Raw genomic sequence first — 16889 nt, forward strand, 5'->3', positions numbered from 1 at the left:
AATGGCATGAATAATATAAAACTTTTAGTACTTTTCCCGGATGGAATGCATTATTGTATTTTACATTAATTTATATGGGATAAATTGTTTCGCTTAATGTGTGTTTCGCACTACGAGTAAGATTCTGGAAAGAATTATACTTTCTTTGTGAGGTCCCGAAGTATAGTGGAACTTAATTCATTCCACCTGCTGTTTGAGGACATGAAGTTCAGGCTGATCATTCTCAGACAGTCAGGCTCAAGCATAATGCAAATGTTTAGCAACAGCATCTGGATTACACAATTAAGGGACAAACCAGGTACATCTTCACCCATATTTCGAGGATGGATATGTGATTCAATGGTAGTAACATACCGTTCCCATCATTCTTGTTTCCATTGTTTTATTAGGTAGCAGACACGGACATGGAGCAGTTTACACGCAGTGTGATGGTCCATCAATGGATTTCACTTATGGCACTGGACAGATAATTTGTAATGGCCACAGCGATGTCTGAAGTCCACCATGGTATTGTTTTCCTATGGGGGGATCACAAGGAATAACGGAACACTAGGACCGCTACCGACCGAATGGCTGTGGTTGCGTTCTGGACAGCCTCAACGATAGGTCTATGTGGCAGGATGCTAAGGGTGGTGGGAAAGGCAAAGGCATTCGAGTCAGCCTTGCTCAGAGCCCATCTGGGTGGATGCCTAGGTGAGTGACACTGGAGGAGGGATAGGATGATTGGGAAACGCTCACTGTCACATGTAATAATGTACTTTCCAATGAATGGAGAGGAGAAGGCCAGGGCTGCAGATGGATAGATCAATGGCCAAATAAGGTCCATATGGCACTCTGAAGTGTGTGGGAGCACTGGTATTCAAGAGACAAAGCTCAAGCTATGCAAGCGATGTTTCGATAGCTTTATTGCGGCTGGTGGTTGTTGTTCCACACCACACACGGTTGTGGGCATTAAAATGAGGTGCGGGGGGAGGATGTTAGAAATCAGTGCAGACAACATGGTCTAAGACTCTTCACCACTGGGAGAGTGATGCACATCACAGACAGTAAAATCCAGAGATGACATCACTCCAACAGCCATAGGCTCCAAAGTCTTGTCAGATGGCATGTGATCACTGTAGACAAAATGAAAACACATGAGCAGTTTCCACCTAACACTGTCATTGTCAGCTTGATTCTCATAACAGCTCTTATACACTTGGAGGGTAGGAGTTTGGAATGCTGAGGGCCAAGTTTCCTGTAGGGAAATGCAGGAAGCAGGGGTGATATAAGAGAAGCCATAGTTCGGCCAGTTGGAGGAAAAAGCCCCTACAGGTCCAATGGGGGATAATGCTGTCATTCTCCTGTGCGGCGTGATGGGGTCAAGCAGGCAGATCATGCCCTAGGGTAGCCTGCTGCCACCGACTGCGAGGACAGGGTATCAATACATACTCGCTGTGAAGCACGTTGTGTAGGGACATCTGATGATGCAGGGGCCGCTAGGAACTCTGCTTTGAGTATGGTGTCTGAACATGTAGGGTCAAGCAGCACGGGGACCACTGGAACCACCGCCGTCTTTGAGGTCCTCCTCCTCCTCCTCGGATGAGATGATGTCCACGAGGGCTTGCTGTCAAGTTTCAGGAGAACACAAAGCCCTATGACCAGCAACCTGTGGCTCCTTCAAGCCACTGCCTGGTAGCCAGTTGCATATCAACAGACTCCTGGGAGGGGATCGCCCAAAGGTCCTCTCACTGGTGAGACACTCAAAGGAGGGTGTCACTTCTCTGGCTGGGGATTGGGCTATTTTTAATGGGAGTGAATTTTACAATTACAAAGGGTTGTTTGGCATTGTGCTGCTTGCTCTTGTAGACACCAGTTACAAGTTTTTGTATGCTACCTGTTGGCTGCCAGGAAAGACCCACATGGAAATGGATTCAAGAACTAAACAAGGGAAAATCCAGGATGGCATAATGGCAATATAATGAAAAGGGCGCGCGCGCACGCACACACACACACACACACACACACACACACACACACACACACACACACACACAGCAATCTGGCTGGTGGGGGTAAGGAGGAGGCATAGGAGGGTATGGGTAGGGGACAGTAAACTGCTGCTTGTGGGGGCATACAGGGATGAGGTGGAAACTGTGGTGCAGTCAGGAGGTTACAGGGATGGAGGGGGGGTGAAAAGGAGATAAGTAAAAAGACTTTTGCTGCATTGATGAATTAGAAGGCTGTGTAATGCAACACTGGTATTCCAACATGAGCAGGGGCCATACAAAGATGACCGACCATCCAGCGTGATGGAGGTCATTCAGGAGATCATGGATAGCCACAACCAATGCGAGTCGAGAGTAGCACCGGTCAACAGCTTGAACACTGCTGATTAAGAACATCTCACCAGTTTAAGAACAAATGTGACTGAGGGCTCCAACATTTGCACCAATCCAGCAGTAAATATACTGCATCTGTTCAGCAGGGAGCATAGTTCACTGCACCTTGCATTTGTGTAGGCAAATGCTGGTTCTTTCGTTGATAATAGAGCCATCAGTGCATAACACTTGTAAACCAAAAATGCAACAATGATGGACAGCAACGGGTAGCAAAAAACCAAAGGATAGGCCAAGACATATCCCAGGATTGTGTATGCACCATGGGGGTGTACGTTATAGCTCCCTGACACGACATGACAGTGGGGAAAATGAGGCCAGAGCAGATACACTGTATGCTAACTGAGTAGTTTGGATGTTTGGGGTAGCAGTGTATATGTATTGCATAGTCGAGCAGCAGTTGTTGGCGCCTGATATGGAGGACCACAGCCACCACGAGGAGCCTGTTCACAGGGCTGGTCTGAAAGGCACCTGTTGCACAATGTTGTATCAGGCCCAGCATCTGCAAAGCTGAAGGCGAGGCAGAGCCATACACCAAGCTCCCATAATCAAGATGTTATAGCATCAGAGCTTTGTATGGGTGCAAAAATGTAGAATGATCCGCACCCCAGCTGGTGTTACTAAGACAGCAACGACTATTAAGGTGTGACTACAACGTTTGATTAAGTTGGTGAATATGGGCAAGCTGTGTCAACTAGGCATCGAAGACCAATCCCAAAAAATGATAAAATTCCACCACACTGACCACTTGGTCCTCAAGGTACAATTCTGATTTTGGACGCACAGTTTGACAGTAACAAGTACATGTCTTGGTGGCGGAAAACTGGAAGCCATGGCCGAGGCTCCAGAATGTGCCTTTTGTGTGGCACTCACCAGTCGTCATTCAGCAACACTCACAGTTGAGGTGGTAAATGCACAAGTCATCAGCATACAGGGAAGGTTACAACGTAGATTCCACAGCTGCAGCTGGACCATTGATAGCCACTACAAAAAATAAAAAAACAGACTGCTCAATACAGTGCCCTGTGGGACCCCATTCTCTTGTATCCGGGGAGTACCGTTGGAAGCACCAACCTGGACCCAGAAAGTACAATCATAAGCCCGATGCAAGTCAAAAAGACTGTGTTAAGATGCCAGGAAAAAGCTGACAAAATAGCAGTGTCCAGCAGATCAGATTGTCAACAGTATAATGGCCTTGGCAAAAACTACCCTGGGACAGAGCCAAAAGACCTTGAGACTGAAGGTACTAGCACAGCTGTCGGCTCACCATATGTTCACACAACTTGCACAGAACCTTAGTGAGGCTAAATGGGAGACTGCTGTCCATCTCTTGGACATGTTTACCAATTTTCATGTACTGGGATAATCACACTTCAAGGTCCAGGAGCAGTCAGAGCAAGGGGCTATAGCATTGAGGAACTCCCACTCCTGAATGCAACATTATAAGGTTCCAGGTGACTTGTAGTAAGTGGTGAAGGATGTCTCTTTAACTGCTGTTTGGGAAAATGAAATAGAGGCTGATAATCCTCACACAGAGGCCCCCGCATAATAAGAAACACTATGTTCGGCAACAGCATCTGGATCAATATAGATAGTACACACCTGCGAGGTACTAGCATCCATAGAGGTGTCAAATCTACACCAAAATCGAAGATAGTGCTATTCACAGAGATACCAGATACACCTGCAAAGTGCTAGCACCCATAGAGGTGTCAAATCTATGCCCAAATCTGTGAAAGAGGGGTACACGGTACAATGGTAGCAGGGTACCACTCCCAGTATTCTCAAATTCTGACATTTGATGAGGTGGAAGACCTGGGCACAAAGCCGTTTAAAGGGAATGGGGTGCTCCTTCAACAGATGTCATTTATGATGCTGGATAACCTCCCTGTGATATCTAAAGGCCACAGCAGCTTCAGGAGTCCACCAATATACTGTCTTCTGGCAGGGGCACCCAAGGAAGATGAGACTACCGAGTCAATTGCTGAAAAGAATGGCTGCAGTTGTGTTCTGGACAACTGTATTGATACCTCCGTGTAGCAGAATGATGGCAGTAGTGAAAGAATACCAATTGGCTTTGGAGAGAGCCCATCAGGGTGGACACACAGGAGAGTGACACGGAGGGAAGGTCAAAATGATTGGAAAATGATCAATGTTGCACAAGTCATTGTCAACTCTCCAATGTTTGGATAAGAGACAAACCTTGGCTGCAAATGGAAAGGTCAATGGCCGAATAAGATGCACATGCCACACAGAAGTGTGTGGGAACACCAATATTCAGGACGCAAAGATCAAGTGCTGCCGAGAAAGTTTTCAACAGCTTTACTGCAACCAGTGGTCTTCGTTCCACCCTAGAAAGAGTTGCAGGCTTTGAAGTCATCCAACACTAGGAAGGGTGGGGGGCGCTGAGAAAACAGTGCAGGCAAGGCGTTCTGGGACACTTTGTTGTCAGGAGGTACATGTTACAAATGGTAAATTCTAGAGGTGTCTTCCCACAAGCAGCCACAGCCTCCAAAGTCTTGTTGAGTGGCTCACATTTGCTGTAAACAGAGTTCAGTATGTACATACAAACCCCACCTGGTGCTCTTTCACAGTAAGTTCGGTTTTTAAAGTAGCCCTGACAGCCATGGAAGGTAGTGGACCCACTGGGCGTATATGCCGACAAGGAAAATAAATTCCTGGATTTTTCCCAGTTAAAAATACACTTTCTCCCAGATGAAAACACACTTTTTCAGTGTTATGTGACAGTATACTTTCCCTCGGAATTGTGAAACTTATCAATCCTTTGAAGTGTTAAGGTTTTATCCATTGGCATAAAAAAAATTTTTTATCTGCAGCAACAAGTGCACTGTGTATTTTCGGAGTCTTACTGTTATTAGTCCTACAATGTTCCTAAGTCCATAGGGCTATTTATAATTTGTTACTGCTGTACTGGGGCACAAGAAAATTAAAATCGCACCAAAATTATTATCAGTTGCATAAGGCACCACTTCCTGTATGAAATGAGGACTGTTTAGCAGAAGAGACCAAATGCTGTAAACAAAGCTGTTATACCATTTATATCGAATATTGATCTTAAATTAAATTTTGATGTACTACTGTTAGTCAGTAAGACTTCATAATAGCAGATTTCACTAGAAGATGCAATTCTCATTAGTACATAAACAGGTAACAGGTTTAGAAATGCATTTTGCCTGCTGACCTGAGCAAGCGAACAGTTCAGGCCTACCTTCGTGACATACGCACTGCGGCCTGTCTTTCTTGTGGGCCACGACATAGAGCATGTGATGTAGTCAGTCAGTAGCAATATCACTGCTCAGTAGTGCAAACACACAAGGAGGAAAAGTTAATGGTTTAAATTAATATACAAGTGTGTTTACAAGAAAAGCTATGCTTTCACGTATACTGCTAGTCTCTAAGATCAATAAGCCACCAGGAAAGCTGAACATTCACGTATAAATTGGTCTTTTTTTTTTTACGTGTGTTACACTTCAAGATACATCACACAAATGTGCCAGTAAGATTTCAAATGACATAAATGTCTGGTCTTCTGGGCTCGAAATTCTTCTAAGTGGCTGGTCCACATAGTGTTAAGTTTTAAATTTTTTTCGGGTAGCATCTGGCTGCTAGTTACAGCCACTAGCCACATTTCAAGTAGCCAGAAGCAGGAGAATGTACTGACCTCCACAGGCGACTCAACTGTGCAGACACACGAACCAGCTGGCAACTGCTCTAATGAAGCTAATGTAAACAGTTGTGACATCCAGCTCATCACAAGCAGTTTGTTTTGAAGTATTGCATAGTCTTTCATCCTCAGGCTTTAACAGATTTTGCTGTTGGCAGGCGCTCGCATGTGCAGTGTCTTTGGTTGTAAATGATGCATTTCCTTTGCAACTTAAGGTTACTTTATTTTTTTCTCTCGTTTAATTTAGTGCTGCAGTGTAATTCTGCAGTAGCGGAATACAGCAATACTCTTTGTTAGACTACCAGTTCTCAGCAGTCAAAATTCCAAAAATTTAACTGAAAACTAAAACACTCAAAAATTCCTGGAATTCTAAAAAATTACCGTGCTTTCTCCTGGATGAAAAAATTTCGGGGTTTTTCCCAATCTCCCAGGTGTCCTGGGCCGTATACGCCCTAGACCCACACTGTTGGGAAATATGTTTCATGGAGGGCTAAGCAAAAAATGAGAAATGGACAAAAGATTACGTACCTCAGTTACATGAGGGAAAAAAACTGCTACATTTCCACCGAATCAAGGAGTGTGGGGGGATGCATGCATCTGGGGCCATAGGGGCCACCAGGAACACTGCCTCTGATACAGAGGCGGAGCACATGAATCTGGGGGTGCAGGGGCCATCAGAATCTCCATCTTTTTTGAGGACTACTACTTGTCCTTCGATAATTTAGACTTCAAGGGCTTGTCAGTCCCAGATTCTGGGACACAGGTGGAATGCAAATCCTGTGACCTGCAACATGTGGCTTCTTCAGCAACTGGCCAGCATCCAATTGTAGATCAGCAGAGTTCTGAGAAGGGAGTGTCTCAAGGGACCCCTTCTTGGTAGGGTGCCATAGCAGGGCACTGCTTCTACAGCTGGGTGTTGGTGACTGACATCCCCAGTGGCTATGGAGTCAATGCTCCCAAAGGGGTGTGGGGGAAGCAGTATTAGGAGAACCTCCAACCACCAGAGGAGCATGTGAAATTCGGCACCACAAAGGACCAGATGTAGAAGACACAGAGGGCAATAACACAGTCACTAAAGAGGATGTCATTGTCATAGCAGTAGCATTCATCATTGTTACACATGTAGGCTGTAGACAATCTTATTTCTCCTTTGCCTCTTGATGTGTAATGCAGTTAAGGGTTTTGAATTCCTGTATTTTCTTTTTGAGTTCCAAAACGGTGTGGTCTGGTGAACAAGAGGATGGTGCTCCCCACAACTGACACAAATGGGGGGAGGAGCACAAGGAGTGTTCATGTGCAAATGACTGCCACAACCACTACAGATTAAGCTGGCACTGTAATGAGATGGCATATACAGAGTGCATGCATTTGTAGTACTGAATGGGAGGAGAAATACACAATTTGACATCACAGCAATAAACCACCACCTTGACTTTCTCAGGCAATGAGTCACCTTCAAAGGCCAAGATGAAGGATCCAGTACCCACTCTGTTGTTTTTTGGGCCCCGGTGGACATGATGGACAAAATGCACACCTAGTCACTCCAAATTAGCACACAATTCATCATCAGTCTCTTGGTGAGAAACAAGATCCTGTACCATGTTCAGATATCCAATGAAAAGAATATTTTGGGGTGATACTTCTCTGTATTGTAATATGTCTCTGCTTCAGAAGAGAATGCGGGGGCTGTGCGGCCACCAGAGGATTATAATTTAATTCACTTCATGTGCAAATCTTCCACCTTGGTACCATCCACTCAGAATGGAGGCTCTCCCCACAGGTCCCACCCCGCCACACAAGTGGTTACCTGTCCGGTTAACCACTGCCCAGAGTCCCCTGACCCAGCCATGAAAAGCACATATTTCTTAGCTTGTGTGGGGAGTTTGTAGCTAAGGTACTAACTGTGTGATCCCTGCGCAGTTAGGGGGCTACCGCCATGCAGGTACTTGATGACCCACATCCTCTCAAACAATGTAGTAGCCACCATGCTGGGTTTTGGATATACTACTGTTGCAAGAAAGCAGGATACGAAAAGAGAAAGGCACAAAGGTGGAGTATATGCTGCACTGGATGATCTTTCCTGCACGACCCACACTTCTGAAAAATTTAGAAAAGAAGTATCACATCAAACCCAACAAGGGGACCATATAATTAATGATGAAAAGGTATAGAAGGATGGAAGATAAGAAAATAAGTGTCTAAACCAAAAACGAGATCCAAGCGCTTCAGGACCAAGAAAACCATAATTTCATATTTTTGTTATTTTATGTAACAGTAAGTAGTTGTTCACATAGTAAAATGCTCTGAATACATCATTGGACATCCCCGCGCCATTTGTGAGCTATCTGAAGTGCAATTAACTATGTACATGAATTCACTGATGGCATAAATAGCATTTTTGCTTTTTTGCAATCCAAATTGATTTTCTGAGACTACACTAAATTTTTGACAATTTTGAATCCCAACAACCATTTCAATATATTTTAGAAAACACCAGAAGAAGTGAACTGTAATTTACCATATCTTATTTGTTCTCAAGCCTGCCACTATAAGGGTGGGATACTGCAAAACACAGCCCACTGCAAAACAGTCTTCAGATTAAGTAGAATAAAAAACCTTATGTAAAAACTCTTTGCACTAATCACAGAAGTGTTACTTTTGAAAAACATTTCAACTGCAGTCACACAATAAGCTCCTGATCAAACCATGATCAAGGTAGGAGAATTGCGAGTGAACGTGCCAAAGACCACTTCCTTCACCCCACCGCTTTTCGTGCTTCATATATTAAGAGCGACTACTACAGCTGATCAGAAACTGGAAGGTTTTATTGGTTTCTAATGACAACTGCACAACAAATTTTCTCATTGTCACACATTAGTACAGAGTAATTAAACCCATAACGTGATACTTAGTTCACCTACTGTTTTCAACACCATTTTATATTTTCAATAACAAAGTTTCTATCCGCAGCACTATTTTATGGAAAGTAAAGTTGCTACTCACTGTATAGCAGAGATTCTGAGTCACAGATAGGCACAGCAAAGAGACTCTCACAACTAAAGCTTTTGGCCATTAAGCCCTTCGGGAATTTTTTGTTGTGCCTATCTGCGACTCAGCATCTGTGCTATATGTTTAGTAGCAACTTTTCTTTTCATAATATTGTTGCAGTAATATTTGTTTCATATGCCTTTCAAATGTGGGATGTTTTATCAGGTCACCCTGTACAACAGAACGAGTGTACTTTTCCTTTACTTATGCCTTTCCATGAAAGATCTCCTTCAATTTTCTTCATTTATTTTTAGTGATTTGATAATCAAAGCAGAGGGCTCTGAGATTTCCTGCTTAAAAGAGAATTTTCCTGTGTTATTAAATATATAATTTACTAACTACTGTCTTACACATGTGCCTGTACACTCATTTACTATGGTGGAATCAGTGAAACTTAGTCTAAAGCCAAGTTCTTGAATTAAATCAATAAATTTAGTCCATGTTCAAATCAGCAGCAATTACATTGTTTCCTCTTATTTTGTGAGATTATGTAGGAGTCACGAATTCATCTATTGAGATGACAATACTAAATCATTCTAAATCTACACAGAAAATGAAATATGAGTTCCTCATTTAGCAAATTAAAATCATCACCTACTTTGGATTCTATTGAGTTGTTAACCAGTATACACGAGCATCCACAAGTTATGTTGTTTGTACAAATATTGCTCCTAATCCATTACACTGATCATGGATGCTGTTGTTTGTTTTGTCTTTGTAGTTTTCACTCATCGATCTTCTGTGATGTGCTGCTTATTTTAGTTCCTGAGTGTGGATAGTTTTCTCTGACTGAATCACATCTGTGTATTGCTGACCAGCTCACTCTCTTCACTGTAACTCTGAAGTAAACAAACAGTTTGAAATGAATGGCTTTTAGAACGGAATCGCCGATTACTAATAAGTCATTTCCAATGCTCCAGTTTTTTTAATGGCTTTTTGTGCTGTGTGCTGGTCAGTTTATGTTGGTTTGTAGTTCCCAATATGGAAATACCAAAGATACAACACATTACCATGTCTAGTATGGTGTAGGAAAACCATTGGCATTCAAAACATCTAGTCATCTTGGAATGGATATATATAGGTTTTCTATGGTGTTCAAGGTACTCTTATATTATTCCTCCTGCAAAATGGTGGCAAGTTCAGGCACTAATGATGGAGACCAAGTTATCATACACTCTTCTCTCCAAAGAAGACCACAAAGACTCTGTTACATTGACATCTGGTGGCTGTGGTGGCCATGGGAGATGCGGCTATTCATCCTTGTGCTTACAAAACCAGTCCAGAACAATGCAAGCTATATGAGCAGGGGACCTGTCATCTTGGAAACAGCAGTACCACTGGAGAACAAAGGTGGTACCATGGGATGGTCACATAATCCTTGCAATGTTGCAGAGTAACCATGGGGCCCATGGAGTACCACAGTATGGTTGTTGTCCATGTTTCACTGCTGGCAGGAAGCAGTCTGCACCATCGCCTCGGGATGGAATACTCCAGATGTAAACCCTACCAAATGCCGGAAGCAGCATGCAACGAGACTCATAAGACCAACTGACTCTCTCTTATTTCTCCACAGTCCAGATTTTATGGCTTCAGTACCACATTTTCCTGTTATAGGCATTTGCATCACTGTTGAGTGTTTTTGTATTTCCAGGTCACTCTGCAACTTCCAGCTTAGGAAATTCCTCTTCATGTTGTTTTGGTGCTGACAGGTTTCTAAGTGTGACATGCAGTTCTGCAGCGACTTTGCAGCTGTCGTCCTCTAACTTTTCCAAAAATCCTCTCCCATCACCATCTGTCAACACGTTTTCTTTTGTGTTGTGCTTTAGCAGATGTTTTTCCATGTTCTCTGTAGGTGGTATAAATCTTCAATACAGTGCCTTTTGAAATATCAAACACTTCGGTTGCTTTGGTTATGGAAGCACCCACCATACCAGCATCAACAATTCGTCCATATTCAAATTCACTTAGCTCTGACATAATGCACTCACAACTACACAGAACACTGTTCTGACTACGGCTGACAGTTGCAACATATTGAGAGCATTGCACAGGTGTTATTCTGGACAAATGTAGCAGTCACACCTGCAGGTGTGACTAGCATCTGCGTTTATGTTGAAGCATGCACTTCTTGCGGTATTCCCATGTTTTTGTGCAACACCTGTAATTAGTCTCTTTAAGTTTGTATTGTGCTAGTTTGAAATCTAAGGAGCATTATGGATATAATTTTGCTTCAGCACATAGTATGACAAAGCAGTACTTGTAAGTTTTATTAATAAATGAAAGGGCAATTCTTAGTGTTAATACGTCATACATTTCTTGTATTTATGATGATGTACGAAGAGATTTCGTGAAGACAGTATGTGTGATCAGAAATGATCACACGCTGAGCGGAAAAGGTGCTGAGGGGCAGTCAGCAAGCAGGTCGCTATACAACGACTTGACTGCCACGAACAAAAATACATTAATTGATTAAAGTGAATGCTATTCATTTATTAGCCTAAATGTTTCCAAATGGTTATATGTGTTACATTGTAATCTGGTTTTAACTATGGAACAAATAGGGCAACTGGTACCAGAAGTAAGGTTACAGCTGTTGTATAGAACCCTCAGGTACGCTAATTCGATGCACGTTTGTCAGGGATCAATATTGGATATTCAGTTTAGGAGGTACTTTGGATTTTTGGTGGTCATAATTTTATTTTGTCACTGACTCTGATAGCGTGGGTTAGTGATATAACCAGTTGGAAAACCAACAGTTAATGAAGTTGTTTCTCATTGGTTGCAAATTAGTGAGTAGTGGATTTCATTAAGCTTATACAAGAAGAGAAATAGTGTTTTGTTGTTAGAAACAGAAACAACTTAGTCTAAGTAAAATGGGTAATTACTAAATGCTTCGAGTGAAGCACACTGTGGGGGTTTATTGAAATGTTATAGGTAAGAGCCCAACATGTCTGGCTTTACAATCTGATAATACTTGACACCCTCATGAGGATAGAAATGATGTGTGGTCCGAGATTGTCTGGTGTATGATGTTACTCATGGAGCTTACTATTTGGAATAATTAGGTTTAGCTGAATGATACCAGACTTCTAAATTTGCTCGTAATTATGGAAATTGTAACATATACTGTTTCACAATGAGATCATTTCTAAGCAGGGATTGATAATTTTCTTTTCAACCATGGTGAGAATGGGTAAGCAGAGTTAGCCACCACTTAAAGTCAAAACGTTCAATGAGTGACTATTGGGATTAATTTGGTGGAAAGAGTCATTGTAGTTAGCATCCAACACCTGAAGAGATCCAGCTTTGTGACATCATTGATTAAGATTAAGACAAAGTGGCTGTGGTGACGTAGTGATTTCTTTCAATTTTTTTTTTTAACTGAATTTGATTAAACTTTTTTGGAGGGAGGCAAAGGAGTTGTCAGCTATTTGTTACCTGCATACCATTGAGTGTAATCTTAAAGAATTAATAAATTGTTGGAAAAGCAGATATGTTAACAGTGAATTCTTGTTAAGATCTTCATTTGGTACTTCACATAGTAAATAAAAGAATTAAATAACGGAGAAAGCTGTCGCCTGTGACATCTCCAGGGCAGCAAGTGATATATTTTACCTTTTCTGTGTTTTCTTAGTAATACCTTTTCTTAAATTTGTGCATGATTTTGTATGTAAGAGGTTTAATCTCGCATTTTGGAAGTGTAAAGTTGAGTAGTTTGTAGCTCAATTGTAATTTCTCCTGAACAGCCAGCTATACAGTTCGTTAAGATATCACCGTCTTTGTGACACATCAGGAGGGTAAGGAGTTGCATATCTACATATGTGTCAGCCTTTGCAGTTTACTTCTTCAGTTAGTCTTGCTAGAATGGGTAAGATGTGTGCATGCTGTGTGTGGATGGAGGAGGAGATGGCCGCTGTTCACGAACATTAGAATGTGGGTTTGACTATGATCAGTGTTCACGAACAGTTGAATGTGGGTTTGACTATGATCAGTTCAAATACAATAAATTTCCGAGAAAAGAAAACACTTCTGTGCATGACTCAGCATGGTTTCTGAAAGCTTCATTTGTGTGAAACTCTGCTCTCACATGACATACTGCAAACTATGGATGAGGGGCAACAGACAATTTCATATTTCTGAATTCTCTATAAGTATTTGGCAAGGTACCCCACTGCAGATTTGACGAATGTGCAAGCATACAGAATAGGTTTTGACACATGCAAGTGGCTCTAAAACTTCTTAAGTATTAGAACCCAGTATGCTGTCCTCGATGGCGAGTGTTTGTCAGAGACAACGGTATCATCAGGAATAGCCCAGGGAAGTGTGATAGGACTGGTGTTGTTCTATATATACATAAATGATTTGGTTGACAGGGTGGGCAGCAATCTACAGTTGCTTGTTGGTGATGCGGTGGTGTATGGTAAGGTGTTCATGTTAAGTGACTGTAGGAAGATGCAAGACGACTAAGACAAAATTTACAGTTGGTGGGATAAATGCACATAGCCCTAATTGTGGCAAAATGTAAGTAAAAGTGAATGAGTAGGAAGATCAAACCTGTAATGTTTGGATACAGACTGGTGGTGTCTTGCTTGACACAGTTGTGTCATTTAAATATCTGGGCGTAATGTTACAAAGCGATATGAGATGGAACCAGGATATGAGGATTGTGAAGGGACATGGTCACATTCTGTTTATTGGGAGAATTTTAGGAAAGTGTGGTTCATCCATTAAGGAGACCACATAAGATACTAGTGTGACCTTTACTTTAGTACTGCTCAAATGCTTGGGATCCACACCAGGTCAAATTACAAGAAAACACTGAAGTAATCCAGAGGCAGGCTGCTTAACTTGTTTCTGGCAGGATTGAACAACACACAAATGTTATGAGAGATGCTTTAAAAACACAAATGGGAATCACTGAAGGGAAGGCAATGTTCTTTTGGAGGAACACTATATCTGACATTTGAAGCTGACTGCATAACAATCTTACTGCTGCCAATATACATTTAGCCTAGGGTCCATGACAATAAAGTATGAGAAATTAGGACCCATAATGAGGCGTACAGACAGTTATTCTATAAACTGAACATCCACAGACTACAGGGTATAATATGGGACAAAAAACAAACATTTTGAAACAAACAATGGGGGCAGAAACTCATCGGGCTAGATACCACCCATCCTGGTGTGTGGAAACTAGCCAGACACTTCACCAGGGAGAAACGTTACATTCCAACTCTACAGGTACCAGACAGCGCAGCCTACTCTGTGTAGGAGAAGGCAGAGCTTGTGGCTGCAACACTTGCTGCGTCTTTCATGCCAAATCTGGCTCCTTCAGATACAGTATTCACTCTTGAAACGGATCAGAAGGTTACACATCTTGGAGTCCAGCCCTCCCATGATGAAATCATACATACTAGTACAAACGAAATTACTTGGGCTATTAAGCATACCAATGCTAGGAAAGCCTCTGAGCCTGATGGCATTCAAAACAGTGTCCTCCAGAAGGCCACGTATAGTGCTGTAGAATATCTTGCACACATAACGAATGCCTCCTTAAAACTCCAACACTTCTCTGACTTTTGGAAGGCGGCAAAGGTCCTGATGTTCAGGAAGCCAGGGAGAAACCACTCCCTCTCACAAAATTACCGACCCATCAGTCTGCCGTGCTCGCTCAGCAAGATTGTTGAAAGGTAATACTTAAACACGTCACTAGGCACTGCATTGCCAATGACACCCTAAGACCAGAGCAATTCTGCTTCAAGAATCACCACTCCACAACACAAAAACTCCTCCGCATTGTTGAACATATAACACGCGGCTACAACATGAACAACGCCACAGGATTCATGTTCCTGGACTGAAAAAAGCTTTCGATCATCTCTGGTACAACGGCCTTATAAGCAAACTAAGCAATGCTGGTTTCCCTGATGGACTCGTACGTCTCATAAACTCATATCTCATGAACAGATGTTTTAACACCTATGTGCAGGGCAAACAATCGACACAACACAGTATCCACGCTGGAGTACCCCAAGGCTGGGGCCCATCTTGTTCAACCTGTACACAGCCATCCTTGAGCAAGATTGGAAACCGTCTAAGATAAATTCACGTATACAGACAACACGCAGAACTGCCGAGCCTTGGTTGGAAAAATGGCTTATTAAAGTAAACACCGACAAGTGCGAAGCAGTGCTGTTCACAAGCAGACTGAAGGTACTGCGCAAACACCAACACTGTCGACAGGTAACACTTCATGCAGGCTCAATACATTTCTGAGAGAAATGTCAGATATCTCAGTCTCTGGCTGTACCAGAAACTTACATGGGAGGACCACAATGAGCACACTGCCAACAGAGTGCATGCCACGCGAGGCTCAAACAACTCTACCCAATGCTCAACAGGGAACGTACCCTGAATAGGAGGGTTTCGAGGTCCATATACATAAGATTGATTAGACCTCTGATGACATATGCAGCTCCAGTCTGCGGATACACAGTTCCTACAAACCTGTGCTGCCTGCAGATCATACAGAACAAAGTTCTACATATCAGTAGCAACACTCCACGCTACACACGCACAGTGATCTTCACAATGAATACCGCCTTGAAAACCTCAAGGAGGTGATCAAAAAACACGCCACTCGACTATACAGGAACTCTAGACACTTCAACAATCCTTTCATCCTTACTCTGGGAAATTATGATCAGAACCATAGGTGTAAGCGTTAGCTGCCAAAAAACTCTACTAGCTAGGGCATAACCACCTATGGCAAGCTAACATACATCCACAAACAACATCGGCAAGCCCCTGCATATCAGCAACGTAGACTGGATATGCCAGTTGCTATTAAAGCCAACCAACAGGCTACAGCAGGGAAACCGACAAGGTTACACACTGACGCACAAACAAACTGCAAACATAACCCTACATTGTGAATCTGATGTATGACCTATCGGACACAAAACGATGATGAACCTAACTGTTACAGGTATGCTGACGCCTAACTGTTACAGGTATGCTGACGCTCACCGAGAAGTCAACACCGGCACCCAGCGACAGTCGTCGAGTAAAACCACTGCATGACGAGGTATTGGCCTGCATGATACCCACTACTAGCAAAGCCTACCCTTGCACGACCTGTCACAGGCAGCAAGAAAACCGCTATTGCTATTACAACCTAACCCAATTATCGCAGAGTTTTTTTTCCCCCTTGGCACTTTTTTTCCTCTGTCCTTCAAAGTGCTACCCTTCGTTCAACTTTCGACTCTATCTATCTCTAGATGAGTATGTATTAATGGTTAATCTTAACCAGACATACACAAACATCACAGTACCAACATTCTGCGAGACCTCACTTTAGCGAAAACTAATCTTTATGCAGAGATGGCAGTAGACCTTTTGTGGGGATGTTAAGAAGCAATGGTCACAAATCTGTATTTATGAACTTTGTGTAAAATGGATAGAGAATAAAGTTTCAGAAATGAAGAAAATAGGTTGGACACTCATTAAAATTTACAGTTTCCAGCTTTGAGATACAGAAGTATCGCTGAACGATAGTCTTATAAATGACCATTAGTTACGGATACAAGTTTTGCAATACAGAGTTTACTTTATTAACAAGAACTGTCGTGTGTGTAAACACCGACATATAGATATCACCATCATTAACTTTATAGAAAATTTCTCTTGGAGACAGTCAGCAGTCTTGCTGAAATACTTTAAAATGGTATCGTGGTATAAATGGTCTGAAGAATGTCACATTTTGACAAACTGGT

At 42.4% G+C, this 16889-nt stretch overlaps 1 protein-coding gene across 3 annotated transcripts in view; it reads right to left on the reverse strand.

The window, feature by feature from the left end:
* LOC124798027 (myosin-9-like) overlaps window positions 1–16889 on the reverse strand; it is a 242792-nt gene that overhangs the window by 33669 nt on the left and 192234 nt on the right. The gene's annotated exons all lie outside the window — the stretch shown is intronic.

This window comes from Schistocerca piceifrons, chromosome 5 (assembly GCF_021461385.2).
Source record: "Schistocerca piceifrons isolate TAMUIC-IGC-003096 chromosome 5, iqSchPice1.1, whole genome shotgun sequence".
NCBI lineage: Eukaryota > Metazoa > Arthropoda > Insecta > Orthoptera > Acrididae > Schistocerca > Schistocerca piceifrons.